Here is a 15,502-nt window from a genome sequence, read left to right on the forward strand (position 1 = left end):
CTTCAGATGGCTGAAAGGTGATAACGGTAAGTCAGAACTCACTTTTTAAGTGATTCTTATGGGAAATTTTGTTTGCAATGACCCTACAGCATGGATTGTGCTTCCTTCTAAGTGTCCAGCGAAGGCATGATTAGCGGCAGTTAGAACACAGCCAAACGCGCTGACAATTGTAGGGGGAGGGTGCCTTCTCATTCTAGAAAGCAAGCATTTGATTGGAAAAGGTTTAATATGATGCTTTTTTTAATTTGATATAAATGTGCATTTAATCCTGAGTGACCAATGCATTTTCTGGTTATATTAATTCTTCTCTTCTTGTAAATAATTGTCACAATCCCAGTGAGTCGGTCATCGTTTTGCCCTGTGTTCTGTTGTGTTTTCCCTCGCCCCCGTGTGTTTACATGTGCCATATTCCACCTGGTCTTCCACAATGCCGCAACTTCAGCATAAAGTGATCGTACCATATTCGGCCCGACCTGCTTAAAGATATCATTAATCATTATGTTTCACCTAGTTTAAACCTCTCTACAATAATGCCAATATTCTAATATTGGTTATGGTGTTTGAGCCCCGCCCTTTTAGGCGCAAAGCTGTCTGCCATTAAAGCATGTCAGGTTCCTCAGAATTTTCTGAGCGAGGGACAAGGAGCGCATTGCTCGCATCTCAGAAGAACTCTGAGTCTTGTAGTGTGGCCAGCGTTCGCAATGTCTTGTTCCATTCATCTCAGGGAACCGAGGTTACGTACATAACAGAGATGTTCCCTTACGACTCAGTACACTTGACATTGCATGCTAACACATATGGGGAACAGAATACCATCACGCTGCACTACACGACATAACCTTCTAGAGAGGAAACATGATGCCGCAGTCTTGCGGCACGGCAACCGACATGAGTATGCTGTAAGTGAGTGACCCTCACATTGGGCCAGGAGGGGAGCACTCAGAATAAATATATGAACTATGAGGCAGCTGGTGTGGGGTTTTTAGCTAGACCCCGGACCGAGAAAGAGTGGGAGTGAGCCGGCTGTGATGAAGTTGCTCCGTTTTGGCATAAAATGTCTCATAGCCTGTGATTGTTGCTGAGTTGTGACGTAGCGCTCAGCAATTCTATTCACAGAGCCTCCGAAAAGGCCAGCTGGAGACACCAGAGCATCAAATAGAGCGGCTTTTCCCGCGTCAAGCATTTCCGTGAGGGTCAGCCAGATATGATGATCCAAAAACACCAGGTTGCTCATTGACTTGGCAATGGCCTGTCTGGTGACTTTCGTGGCTTGCAGTGTTAAGTCTGTAGCGGTGCAGAGCTCTTTGAATGTCTCTGGATTGTAGCCTTGCTCTTCCATTTGTTTGAGGAGCTTAGCTTGGAAAACTTGGAGCACCGTCATCGCATGGAGTGCTGAGTATGCTCTTCCAGCCAGTGTGGACGTTAGTCAACACGGCTTAGACAGATGAACGGGGAGAGAGTTCCAGGCCCTGCTACTCGCCGGGCAGAGATGTACTGCGGGGGTAGTTGGGCATAACCGTTTTCTTTGGAGAGGACAAAATGGCGGAGGAGATTGCAGTTTCTATAAAGAAAGACTCTTACGCGCCAGCTACCGTGAAATAGGGAGGAATACACCTGCTTGGATGGCTATTTTTCCACTGAGAAAATAGGATGAATTTCACCAAAATGACATTACCTTCAGAAAGCTAATAGACTACAGCATCATCAACAGGTGATCGCACATGCTCCACATCTCTCTCTCTCTCTCTCTCTCTCTCTCTCACACACACACACACACACACACACACACACTCACACTCACACACACTCACACTCACATCCTTGTTTCTCCAACAACATGTTACAAACAGCCCAAGCCACGATACTAGTTCTAAAGTGACGTTTTTAAGAGGCTTGGATGCATCATTTGGTCTGAACCAGCAACGGCAGATTCTGATTTGTCGCGTAAGAAAGTAATTCCACGCACAAATGTGGTTTTTATGACCGTACTCGGTTTTTCCTTATTTTTTTAAATGTACTTGTTTATTGAACTGTTGTATATAAGCAATATCCCACTCGCAATCATGCTATATGGCCCTAAATCAGTGATTGCTTACGGCACTCGGCCTGCGGCCGAATGACAGCAGTGCTGATGTAGAGCCATATCGCGCTCTTGCTCGTGTGGTATTGCTAATATATATATACACTTGCGGCCAAAAGTTTGGAATAATGTACAGATTTTACTCTTAAGGAAATAAATTGGTACTTTTATTCACCAAAGGCATTCAGCTGATCACAATGTATAGTCAGGACATTAATAACGTGAAAAATTATTATTACAATTTGAAAGAAATGTTCAGAACTTATTAAACTACTTCAAAAAGTTCTCATCAAAAAATCCTCCATGTGCAGCAATAACAGCTTTGCAGATACTTGGCATTCTAGCTGTCAGTTTGTCCAGATACTCAGGTGACATTTCACCCCACGATTCCTGTAGCACTTGCCATAGATGTCTTGTTGGGTATTTCTCATGCACCTTACAGTCTAGCTGATCCCACAAAAGCTCAATGAGGTTAAGATCTATAGAACTCTTTTCCAATTATTTATTGTCCAGTGTCTGTGTTTCTTTGCCCACTCTAACCTTTTCTTTTTGTTATTCTGTTTCAAAAGTGGCTTTTTGTTTGCACTTCTTCCCATAAGGCCTGCACCCCTGAGTTTTCTCTTTACTGTTGTACATGAAACTGGTGCTGAGCGAGTAGAATTCAATGAAGCTGTCAGCTGAGGACATGTGAGGCATCTATTTCTCAAACTAGAGACTCTGATGTACTTATCCTCTTGTTTAGTTGTATCTGGGCCTTCCACATCTCTTTCTGTCCTTGTTAGAGCCAGTTGTCCTTTGTCTTTGAAGACTGTAATGTACACCTTTGTATGAAATCTTCAGTTTTTTGGCAATTTAAAGCATTGTATAGCTCATTCCTCAAAACAATGATTGACTGACGAGTTTCTAGAGAAAGCTGTTTCTTTTTTTTTTGTGCCATTTTTGACCTAATATTGACCTTAAGACATGCCAGTCTATTGCATACTGTGGCAACACAAAGCCAATGTTAAGCTTCATTTAATGAACCAAATAGCTTTCAGCTGTGTTTGATATAATGTCAAGTGATTTTCTAGTACCAAATTAGCAATTTAGCATGATTTCTCAAGGATAAGGTATTGGAGTGATGGATGCTGGAAATGGGGCCTGTCTAGATTTGATCAAAAATGACTTTTTTCAAATAGTGATGGTGCTGTTTTTTTACATCAGTTATGTCCTGACTATACTTGTGATCAGCTGAATGCCACTTTGGTGAATTCAAGTACCAATTTCCTTCCGAAACAGCAAAATCTGTACATTATTCTCGGCCCCCAGTGTATATTATCATGATCATTTTGCAACATACAAATGGAGGCTAAAGAGTAAACAAGCACAGAAGAGAAACTTCTTGCTCAAGAACCATTTCTAAGGCTGTACTGAATTATGACACATATGACAATTTCACCAATGTTGTTGCATGTCATTTGTGTATGTATCCTGAGATGGCCTGAGATCATATACAGCGTTCATAGACAACACTATTCTTGCAAATTGTTCCAAGATGACTGAGAGAGAAGAAATAGTGAGAACTCACATTTTGTAGGGATTTTGAAAACTCCTCATCCCAGTATTACCATGTGACGAGGAGGGCGTGGCTGGGCTGTGATGGAGCACGGCTAGCGCTGAATCAGCTGATCAGCGGGAGAGCGAGATAAAGGGGCGGCCGGAGGCACTGGTTCGAGAGAGAGAGTCGCACGTGGCCGTGCTGCATGTGTGTCTGTGTCCTTATGTTTTATGTTGTTTTAAGTTCATTTATATCATTAAAGTTTATGTTGACTGTTCAGCCGGTTCCTGCCTCCTCCTTGCCAATTGTTTACCTGTTACATACCATTAAACATAACTTGCAAAAATCTCAGATTGAATTCTTGGATACCCAGGTGTTTTTCACGAGTATAGGGAATGGTCGTAAGTCCTTGGAAACTAAGGTATACTTTAAAATAACTGACACACGCAGTACTACATAAAGGTAGTTTTCACTCTAGACATACTTATTGAGGTCTGATCAAATCTCAATTGATTAGGTTGCACCATATTTGCACAAAAAAATAACATGTAGAGGCTACTGACATACTTCTTACAGCCCTCCGACCTCATGGATACACAACAAGGTTCCTAAGAAGCATAAAATCTGAAGTGTGAAAAGAGTTTATAGGTAAAAAAATGGATAAAAGATTAGATGCAAAGACTATCATCCCTTTTATTTCCACCTACTTTAATACTGCCAAGTGACTACCATCATAGAGCAAGGACCCATTTCCAGCAGGCTCAGACGGAGTGCTTCGGTCTATAACAGTGTGTACGTTATAAAGTACTTTAAATGTGGTCTGCTCTATATTGGCGAAACAAAAAAATTGCCTAGCAGCTAGAATGAAACAACACATATTGTATAGGGAGAGGGAAATTTAGTACAACACTTTATACACATGTTAGGAATCACTCTATTCAATATTTTAAAATGTCAGGCATTTCATTAAGCAAACATAGAAAAACATAGAAAAAGAAGGGAATGGTATTGGATACAGAAACTGGGGACAGTTCAACTAACAGGCCTCAATCAGATCCTGTTGATGAGGGAGTATTTGGATTTTTTATTTACATTACCCTAAACCTATCCCCCACCCTTACCTCCCAAAATTGTGTCCTCTTGTGGACATTATATTCATATTACCCCAAACCTATCCCCCACCCTAACCCTAACTTCCCAAAAACCTTGTATACATTTTTCTTTTTTCCTATTCTTTATAATTTTGCATCTGTTTTTATATTTTGCATTCTTATTATGTAATATTTAAATTTTAAAATTATATCATCTTTTGTCTATAAAATGTGTATCATATTTTAGCACTTTTCTTCTCTCGACCTTATTGTTTTTGAGGGGAATTTAGATCTGGGGGACTTTTAAGTTGAAGAGGGTGTGTGCCAGAGATAGTCTACTTCGGTGGACACTAAGGCTGCATTCCACCTCACTTTAAACATCCACTTGCTAACCTCCCTAAGCACTTCCTCTTGGGGGAATCCCCACCACCATATCTCAGGACACTTATTACAGTGATATCTTTCAGGGAGTAGGAACATTTTTTTCATACCTTTTCATGTAAAAAAAACAAAATCGCTTACAGCACTATAACGCCTCAGTTTTGACCAAAGGAACGAGCCTACTCAGATGTATGCATCTGGGTAGGGTTGCATCAGCTGTGCGTAAGGTGGGACATAAAGTTCACACTAAGGGCTTTGTAAGTACTAGTGTAGGTTCTACTGATTGTTTAGATCAGTGTTACTATCAGAAATAATTAATAATGTTTTCTTTAGTTATTAATTAATATTTAAATTAAATAATAGAATCTAACTCATTAAAACCTCATATGGGGCTCCAGTAAATGTAGTGCGCCACGTACAGGAGCGGGTTTGGTTATTAGCAATAATTAATAATTATCAAAGATAATTATTAATTATTAAAATCAAAAGAACATTGATGAGAATCAGTGTTAGCTTTTTTTAATCCTTTAAATCAACAATTATCAAAGGTAATCATTCATTATTAACATTGATGAAACATTGATTAAAATTAACACTAGCTTATTGATCCTTCAAATTCAACAATCATCAAAGATAATGATCAATTATCAAAAATCAATAGAATATTAATAAGGATTAATATTGCCGGGACACAACCCCGGAATCAGGGACTAATAACCAGATAGTATAACAGTCTCAATAGTAGATTGTTCTCTTAGGAAAATCGACATCCAAAGAATATCGAACTTCGAAAAGAAACAATGAAGGCTTGAATCAGAGCACTGACATCCCCTGTCAGCATTTGACACAGGTGTATGCAAAACAAACCAAACACTTCTCTTTTAAACATAACAAAGTTTATTTATGCAGTAATATCAATTAATAATCAATACAATGCAGTCAATAAACTTCCGACTTACAACTACAAACTAAACAGTGACATGATTAGATATGGTAACCAAAATAATCCTATAACACATGAGAGAAAGGTGTGTGTGTGTGTGTGCGAGAGAGAGAGAGAGAATGGGTGTGTGTGTGTGTGTGTGTGTAAGGAGGGATGCGCACAAAATGGTGACGTGACTCTCGTGGAGCGTACGTCACGCAAGATTTCCGGCCAGAGAATATGGGTGCGACTGTGGGCGGAGAGAAGCCGGTCAATGGCGTCTGCCCGATTACCGCATGTCTCCGCTTGTACGATAACATAGGGACAAAGCTGAGCTTTATCACGAAGTTATCTACTAGCCAAAAGTGTGTGCGAGAATGTTTGTGAGGGGTCGCGTGTGTGTGTGTGTGTGTGGTTAGTACGAGAGAGAGAGAGAAAGTAAAGTGGTGGCACTAAAGCCGGTTTCGCGATCGTGGGAGAGAAAGCAGCTGTTAGTTTATCACTCAGAGACGCAGTGGATGGCTCGTAAACCGTCCCATGGTCTTTGGTTCTTTAATGGATAAACTCAGTTTGCCGGTCTCACCCGAGATGGCAGAAATACACAACAGTCCAATGTGGTTGGACTACAACACAGCAGATCTCATTCGTGATAACAGTACATTACAGTAATACCTTGAGTATTATTAGCAGCAATGAGCGGACTCTGCGGTCCGTAACTGTACAAGCAATAACCATGATACACAAGAATAACACACTATAATATTCTATCTCTGCCCAGACGTAAACCTCTTACTTGAATCATATGAGGACGCAGGTAGAATGTGTGTTCATCCGTCCTTTAACTCCGACTTGGTTCCTCGAGGCACGGGTGATGACGGGAGGCCGTTTCCTTGCTCTGTCGGCGGGCGGTACGGCTGCTGATTCTCGGCGGGCTGGCAGAGAAATCAGCGACGTCGACTTGATTGAAGATGGAAGAGAATTCTTTTCTCTTCATTTCTGCAGGCAAATGGATGAAGATGCGGATTGCTCGGCGGTCTCCTTCGGATCCGTTAGAGTGTTCGGTGGAACACAGAGTAATCTCAACTCGTCCAGCGAGATGGAGATTGTATGGCCACAGTTTCAAGTTGGATGTTACTTCCTTGTGCCACGAGGCTACACCTGAGAGCAGCGATGAGCTGCGTCTACACACGGCAAGCAAAGTTGCTGGAAGCAATTCCCGGAAGCATCTCAGAGGTATTTCTACTCCTGATGACATCATGGTTGAGGGGCGTTCTGTCGTGTGCCTCATCCAATAGGAGCTGAGAGTTCGATCCTTTAGTGAGCAAGGCTTCATGGGATTTGTAGTCTGTTTTGGACTCCCTTTGTTTGATTTTGGCGTGGTTTTTATCAAAAAGATTTATGACTTTGTGTGTGGGCCTTACTTAGGTTTTACAACTGTGTTAGGCCTGCCTTTGTCTTCTATCTGAATACATGAGGCCCAAAATTCCCCCCTTTGGTCTGAAGAGTTGGTTGTTGTCCAGCATCTTTAGAGCAATTGAAGGGCTGAATAGTTCTTGTCGGTTCACAGTAACCTGTAGGTTATGCCATCCATGTATTCCTGATAGAAAAGAAAACGGTTGCACAGTCCATACAGTTCATTAGAGTTCACAGAGGCTTTATCATCTGGACAGAGATTGAGGCACGTCTGGGCATAGAACTTCCAGCTAAATCTAAAACTACATTCATCACACATAAACATTTCAAGTTACTGGTAGGCACAGCATTAACCGTAACACAATCCTTTGTTGTTCTTTGGTCATAACACAAAATCAAAGAAGGACCTGACAATGGTTACTAGGACCAAAATGTTAGAGGAAAGGAAAGGAGGGTTAAAGGTTAAAAGGCTTACCCTTGGAAATTATTAGGGTTAAACTGTGGGATGGGCTCAGACTGGTGTGTAAAACACAGCTGTACGAGAAGGAGGGAGTCCAGTCTGGCCTGTAGGTGTTGAATGTACCTGTGCATGGCATATGCAATAATTGCCGCGATGATCCAAACACTAAGGAGGAGCCAGAGGGCAACCAAACTGATAGGGTGTTCTTGGTAAGATGATGATCTGCATATGTGACTAGGAAATATAGTGGTCAAGCCAGTCTGTTTGAGACTGAACTTCACTAATTTCATCCCTTCAGCCTGAAGTTGCTGTTGAAGGGTGTCATCAGTGGTGATGTTGTGACCTCTAAATGTGTCCATGATCTCAATTTCTGCGTCATGTTTGTCGACTTTGAGATGGAGGACAATATCGTCAATGTGCACGGTGGCTCCTTGGGGAACCATTAAGAACACCGTTTGGTTTGGTAGCCTTAGTTTAGTGGTTGTATCATGGCGGTCATATGACATTGGGACTTCGGTAGCTGGTGTGTTAATGAGCCAGCGATTGTCTGCTCGCTCTACCCTTGTCTCTGTTCCTTCATCTTTGATGGACATGCTATGGAACTCGGCACTTAGGCCGCAGAGGTATTTAGTCACCTCTCTAACAAAGGGGTTGCGTTTGGACAAACCCAATGAATGTCCTTTGTCTTGGTGCACATGTTTAGGTTAGGAATAAGGTAAAGCGAGTGGTCCTCATCATGGTAGGCGAGTGTTGGTGGTGTTTTGATATGAATGTGTGCGTTACCTCTCTGAAAACCAACAGTAAATACAGACTTCAGTCTGTATATATTCTGCCTTTCTATGATGGTAGATTGAGGATAAATCCTATTTCGAGGTTCTGAGGATTTACATGGATTGGAATTGCAATGCCAAGACTATATGCCAGGTGTATCTGTGAAGGTTGCATAATGGAGATAGTAGCAGATCTAAGGATTTGTTCGACAAGGTCTAGGGAGACCAGCTAAGCTGGAATCGTTCCACCACTCTAATGAGGTCCTGCATTAGATCTCTAATGATATGCACATAAGTTGTCTTCTCTGACAAAGTCCCTAAAGCATGCAAAGTGTTATTGATAAGAGCGGGGTGCAAATTTACAGTGACTATAGTACCCTGAAGGGTTTTACCCAGGCCCTGTAATTGTTCTTGTTGGAGTCGTCGTCTCTGCTGGATGTTTGGATGATGGCGACTTGTCCATCTGAAGCTGGCAAACTGTTTTCTGGACCAAGTGGTCTCAGTATGTCAACCTGAGCCCACATGTGTCCATGACAGCAGTCAATGAGCGGAGCCAGTTGGTTCAGTAGGTCCTGGCCAATTAACAGTGTTTCCGTATTAATGGGACATATGTAAACAGGGTCTATTAGCATCATCCCTTGAAAGGTGTCAATCCAGGCCCGTTTTGTGATAGACGACCTATATTGCGTGTAGCTTGTGATGCTTACGTTGCAGGTCTCTGTCTATAACAGTTTGCCAAGGGAGAGCTTTGCTCTAGCCACCTCTGCGAAGGTGTTGGAACCCATTAGACTTATTTCAGAACCAGTGTTGAGTAGTGCGTGGGAGCCCATGTGTCAGGTGTTGCCCTTACGGAACAGATCACCCAAGAAGGTCAGAAAAGGAGGGTGTGGCATGTTAGGAGTGACTGTTTTGGGGAGCAACTTGGACCCTGTTTCCCTTTCCCCAACCTACAAAGTAAACTTTGGCGTTAACGGGAGGGGGTACATCATCTAGTCATACTGACGGGGTTTCAGCGCCGTGTTCCTTTGAGGAGTTCAGCGGACCTGGTGAACAACGGAGCACATCAAGCTTCGTTACTAACTCAGTCAAGCATCTCCTTATATCCTCCATTTCCTTTCTCAAATCTTGTTCTCTGAGGGGGTTTGAACCCACTCACTCACCTTCTTGTTTGGGTTTTCGTTGGAACTGCGCCTTTCCTTTCGGCCGGCGAACATTTTGTCATTTAGGCCTGCCGTGACCCTGGGGGTCACCACCCCCCTGGTTCTGTTGCCTACCCTGCTGGCAGGCTGATCGGCACATCTGGGGTCCTGTTCTAGCATTCACCTTAACGTGAGGCATTTCGTTGCCTTCAAGCGCTAGGTCTGCATATTCTGAGGCTTGGGTCCCCAGGGCTCTGGCATCGCCTTCGTGCCCTCAGGCAGGGTGCACACATGTCTCCCATGCCAGTTGCGCGTACCTTCTGATTTCCTGCATGGTGGGGTTGCCCGTTCTGCAGTGCATCGTGACGTCATATTGCACGCACTCGTGGAGGTTGTGAAGGAAAAGAGACTTGAAAGCTCATTCCTTCTCCAGACCTGGCTCGTTATTTCCTTGGAAGTATGCGGTTCTCAGGCGTCTGTAATATGCAGAGGCTTATGCCTCTTCTGGGTGATGGCGAAAGCACCTATGGTAGCGGAAGCTTCATCGATATACAGCGAATACTCCTCACGTAGGGCTTTACACAGAGCTGAATAGCGGTTTTGGGTACCAGTCGGTAGCATTTCCATGAACACATGGACACTCCTTACCGTGGTCTTCCATATGAGCTTGAGTTTTTCCCGTGATGAAGCATAAGGCAAGTCAACCAGGCAGTGCTCAATTTCTCTGAGATAATTGTCGATGTTTGACTCTTGATTACTTGGGTCAAAGCGCTCTATGTCCCCTGCGAGGGACTCGAGTTGTCGGATGCACAAGCCTTGGTGTCGGTATGACCACGGGTCCAAGTCATCCGAAACACCATAGTCACTCGGATCGCTATAGCGATGAGGACGACTTCCTCCCCATCATGGTGGGGGTGGACCCCGGGTTGCGTACAGCTCCCTGGCTAATGGGATCTTCGAGCCGCTTACACCACTCCGGGCTTGGAAATAATGCCCCGCCCCCCCATGGTGTGGAATCAGTCAGTTGTTTTTTTCAAAAATTCCCTCTCTTAAATGTAAATAAGTGTAAATGTCAACATCATACAGTATGTCAAAAGGATTGAAGCCTGTCATGCAAAAAATGAGCTCATTGATGTCATTAAATGAGTCTGCTTTTTTATTCTAACCATTACTCCTGGTCGGAGGCTTCCATAAATATTTAGTTTATATGTAGTGTTACATCCTACCTAAGTTTAATTGTGCAATGGTCAGATATTTAGTAGTGCGTAAATTGTGACTTAGTGCCCATTTACACCACAACCAGGCTAAGTTGTAACTTTCGTATTGCTGGTGCAACCGGCCCCTGGCAGCTCCGTATCCCACAGTGAAACTCGATTGGACATCCCAGCACAGATCGCCCTTAAAATACCCCACCCCACACAAATCTTATGTATGATGGAAGTGAAGTTAGGTTAATTAATCAGTTTAGAAAAGTTACTGTATATTGAGATTCAACAGCATAATACCTGTAGCTACTTTAAACTGACTGTTTGTTACACAACCATAGCCTATGTGTTAATTGTCATGTTACCATTTTCATTTTTGTAAAACTTGATTAATCCTTTCTAAAAATGTATTCCAATAAAAAATATTTTAGACAAGACAAGATTTATACATAAGACTCTGAAATTACAACTAAACTTTACCTGAATCTGTGATTGTATCAATCTCTGAAAACGCTTATTGCTCAGGTGCAAAATCACTAAATAATTCCACAAATTGAAATCAGCCTTCAACATGCACCAAGTGTTCAAGGGTTTGGTTGTTCCAGTTAAACCCATTGCAAGGGTTCCACCAGTAGTGGGCACTCGTGCAACTTAAGCAATGACGTACATCCGTGAGACAGAGGGAAGTTAGCGAGGGGAGGGCATAAAAATTTGGCCCATTGTACAAGGGCCTCAGTTTGTTCTTGGGAGGCAGCAGATGCCTTAGCCCCGCCCCCACCCTAATCATAACCATATGGAGCCTGTAAGGCTGAATACCCTGCAAGGAACAATCAGAGGCACTTTCTATCATTGCAAAAAATTTGAAATGGAAGGAAGCCTAACCGTGATTGGAAGTAACGTCCCCTTTTGGAGTTAACACAACCCCCTTTTGGAGTAACCCTGTCCTCTTTTAGAGATTCCGCCCCCATTTGGAGATCTCCGGCCTGTAGCCATACCTACTTGCATTTGGTGGATGTCGGGTGCTAATCCCATACCCTGATCATCAGGACTCAGGGTCTCTTCTTAGACTGGAGAAATAATAAAGAGAAAAAAGTTCAACAAAGTTCAAAATGTTGCTTCAGAAACATCAACAGAAAACTAGACTTTCTTCAACTATCACAATGTGTTCATGGGTCTGCAGGTGAATTTTGAATAGTTTTTCTTGAAAGGACATGAATATTTAAGAGCGTTTCTTCCAATTATGTTTCATCTATGTTAAAACATTTTACACATGATTCTATCATAGCCTTGTGTGTGGTGACGTGATGTTAATGACATTGCATGGCTCAAGCCTTGGTTCTCAGAGTACAAAGTCCAACACTATATCAGGTGAGCTACCCCATAAGATAATCATGTTGTAATAAGTGTTACGCAAACAGGCAAACACTTTTTTATTAATGTATAGAGGGAAAGTTAAAAAGTCTGGGAAGGGTACAAGCACAAAATAGAGAATGTCTTGCAAATTTAACCAGCACTTTTAAATTAGCAAAAAAGTAATTAAAGAGAACCAATAAAAAAAAAAAAAAAAAAAAAATAAAGCTAATCAAATCTATCCTTTCAAACTAGACTGATCATTTTTTACATTATTGTAAATTCTCTTTAAAATAATTCTTGTTTAACCTAATTGAAAAATCACCCTTAAACAAACTTTAGAATTCATAAAGAGGTTAAACAAATAAATAATTTTATTAAGGGGTTGAATGCAAATTTTGTAATACATTTTCATAACTGTTATTGTTCAAATTCAGACTGCCATCTGAAAAATCCCAGAGACTATTTAGCAGAGATGGGCATCTTCCATTAAAATGAATGGGAGAAATTGGAATGCCCAACTATCAACGGATATGGAAAGAAAGGCAAAAGTGCCAATCACCTTTTAGATACAGACATCACCTGTCAATTAACTCAATTAAGCGTTAGCTATACAAGCAGGGAAAATAGCATTTTTTTGCGTAATCTGAGGTAGAGAAGCACACTTTATAATACCAGTGTTGTCAGATTTTACTGCATCAAGAGTTCTGGCAAACTTGCTGCAAATTTGCCACAAATTATTTTCATATGCAAATGAGCATTGTCAGCAAAGGTTTGCTGCAGGTTCACCACTACTGGTGAAGAACTGCATACTTCTGGAAAACATTTGTAGCGAAAATAATGAGTGGCATATTTGCGGCACGTTTGTCAGAACTCAAGATTTTTTGTAAGGGCATCTGTAGTGGTTATAAAATCAATATGATTCATACAATAAGTCATAAAATCAATATGATTTACTTAAGGAGTCAAAAACCAATATGATTAATTTACTGAATAAAAACAATGGTTAAGAAGACCTGTGCTGCAAGTTATAATTAATACAACATGTGCAGCGCGTTGTAATCAATACAACTCCATGTGCCGAAAGCAGAACTGTGTTCGTGTCATGTATTTATAATGTCTATTTCCCCCCTTCTTCAGGTATGGAAAGTAAAATAACTTCATCACTAGGTGTGGTTAGCAGATAGAGTTACTTGTTGTTTGCAAAACTCATTGATTATGTTTTTATGTGTTGAAATATGAAGATAAATACAAGAAGATAGCAGTATTGCTAGTCATGCTATCCAGCTCCGGAAATGTGCTTGTGTTAAAACTGGGGAAACGTGGGTGAGACCTTTTTGTGTGGTATTTTGAAAAAGATGCAATGTGTATCAAGTCAATATTTTGTGTAATACTAAAAGAGTGACAAATGTGAAATGTATTGCAATGTATTCCTCTAGTAACGGCATCAGCATCATCTCTCCAAGTGGCATCTCTATACATTGGTGATCTTCACCTGAATGTCTCAGAGGACATGCTGTATTACAAATTCATATTGTTTGGCTCAGTTAACTCCACCAGGTCTTTGGGCTATGGTTATGTAATTTATTATTCAGAAACTATCTAATATAATAATTCTTCAACTACTATTTCTTTAAGCTGCACATGCCTTGGGCACACTTATGTTTGACCAACTCACAGGCAGGCTAATGCGTATCATGTGGAACAATGTGTTTAGGAAAAATGCCATTGACAACATCTTCATTCAGGGCTTGTAACTGTCATGGCCCTGTCTCTCTGTCAGTCTGGGTTTTGGTCTGACAGGGCCGTGGCATTATCCGCCCATTAATCCGTGTCTGTCTCTCGCGTCCGCGTGTTGCACTCGCCCGGGTCGCAAGCTTTTGTCTTGTTTGTCGATTGGCATGAGTGTATTTTGCCTTATTGTCTCGGATGTTTTGAGCCAGTGTCTGATGACTTGTCCGTCTCAGAGCCTGTGTCTGAAGCCTTGTCCGTCCCAGAGACAGTGCTTGAAGCCTCGTCCATTCTTTGGAAGCCTTCCTTCCGTCATTGTATGAATCATATCCGGAAAAGGAGGAGGAGAAAGGCTCCTGCTTCTCAGTCGCTGCCAGCGCTCTCGGCCACGGAGGCCACTCCCCAGTCGCTGCCAGTGTCCAGACCACAGAGGTCGTTCCCCTGTCCCCTCCTATACTCACAGCCACTAAGACTGTTCCCCTGTCACAGCCAGTGCCTGAGCCTTCCACGGCCTCTCTCCCTGAGCCTTCCATGACTTCGCTCCCTGAGCCTTCCATGGCTCTGCCCTGTTAGCTGCTCCCACCTGACCCTGTCCCTTTGGCCATCTCCCAGGCTCCCTCTCCCTGCCCTGCGGCTGCCTCCCAGGCCTCCTAACCCTGTCCCTGTCCCTGCCCTGTGGCCGCCTCCCACACCTCTTGACCCTGTCCCTGCCCTGTGGTCACTCCCCAGGCCTCCAGACCTCACCTCTGCCCTGAGGCGTTTCCCCAGGCTGTGTGCTCTTCTGTCTGTTGTTTCATGTCTGGTTCAGTTCCGGTCTGTGTCGGGACCCAGGCATTCATACTCCTTGTCCATTTGTTATTGACGTGGGTGCATCGCACTTGTGTGATCTTGGCTGCATGCACTCGCATCAATAATCTGTGTCTGTCTCTCAAGTCCGCGTGTTGTGCTCGCTTTGCGCCGGCGCCCGGGTCGCAAGCTCTTGTCTTGTTTGTCGATCGCCATGAGTGTATATCGCCTTATTGACTGGCGATGTGTGCTCATGCCAGTCGTATGTTTTGCCTGCTTGTGAGAGCACATGACTTTGTTATTATTTCTGTAGCACTGCATGCTTTTCGGTCTGATGTCACACCCTGCCTCCTTATTTGCTCATTATTGTTTTATTGTTAACACCTGCCCTGATTTAACCTTCTTGATTTCTCTCCCTATTTTAGTCTCCTTGTGTTTGCTGTCCAGTTTGTTTTGTATCTTGTTCTCTAGTCAGTTCTGCATGTGTGCTAGAATCCTGTTTACCCTGATCACCTTCCTGTTCCTGTGCAATCCGGTTGGTCCTGTTTCCCTCTGCCATTTCCTGGATTACTTTTCCCCTTCGGGTTAGTTTATGTTTTCCCCCTTGTGGGACTTTGTTTTATTGATAAAGTGTTTG

The sequence above is a fragment of the Myxocyprinus asiaticus genome, chromosome 29 (assembly GCF_019703515.2).
Source record: "Myxocyprinus asiaticus isolate MX2 ecotype Aquarium Trade chromosome 29, UBuf_Myxa_2, whole genome shotgun sequence".
NCBI classification, from domain to species: domain Eukaryota; kingdom Metazoa; phylum Chordata; class Actinopteri; order Cypriniformes; family Catostomidae; genus Myxocyprinus; species Myxocyprinus asiaticus.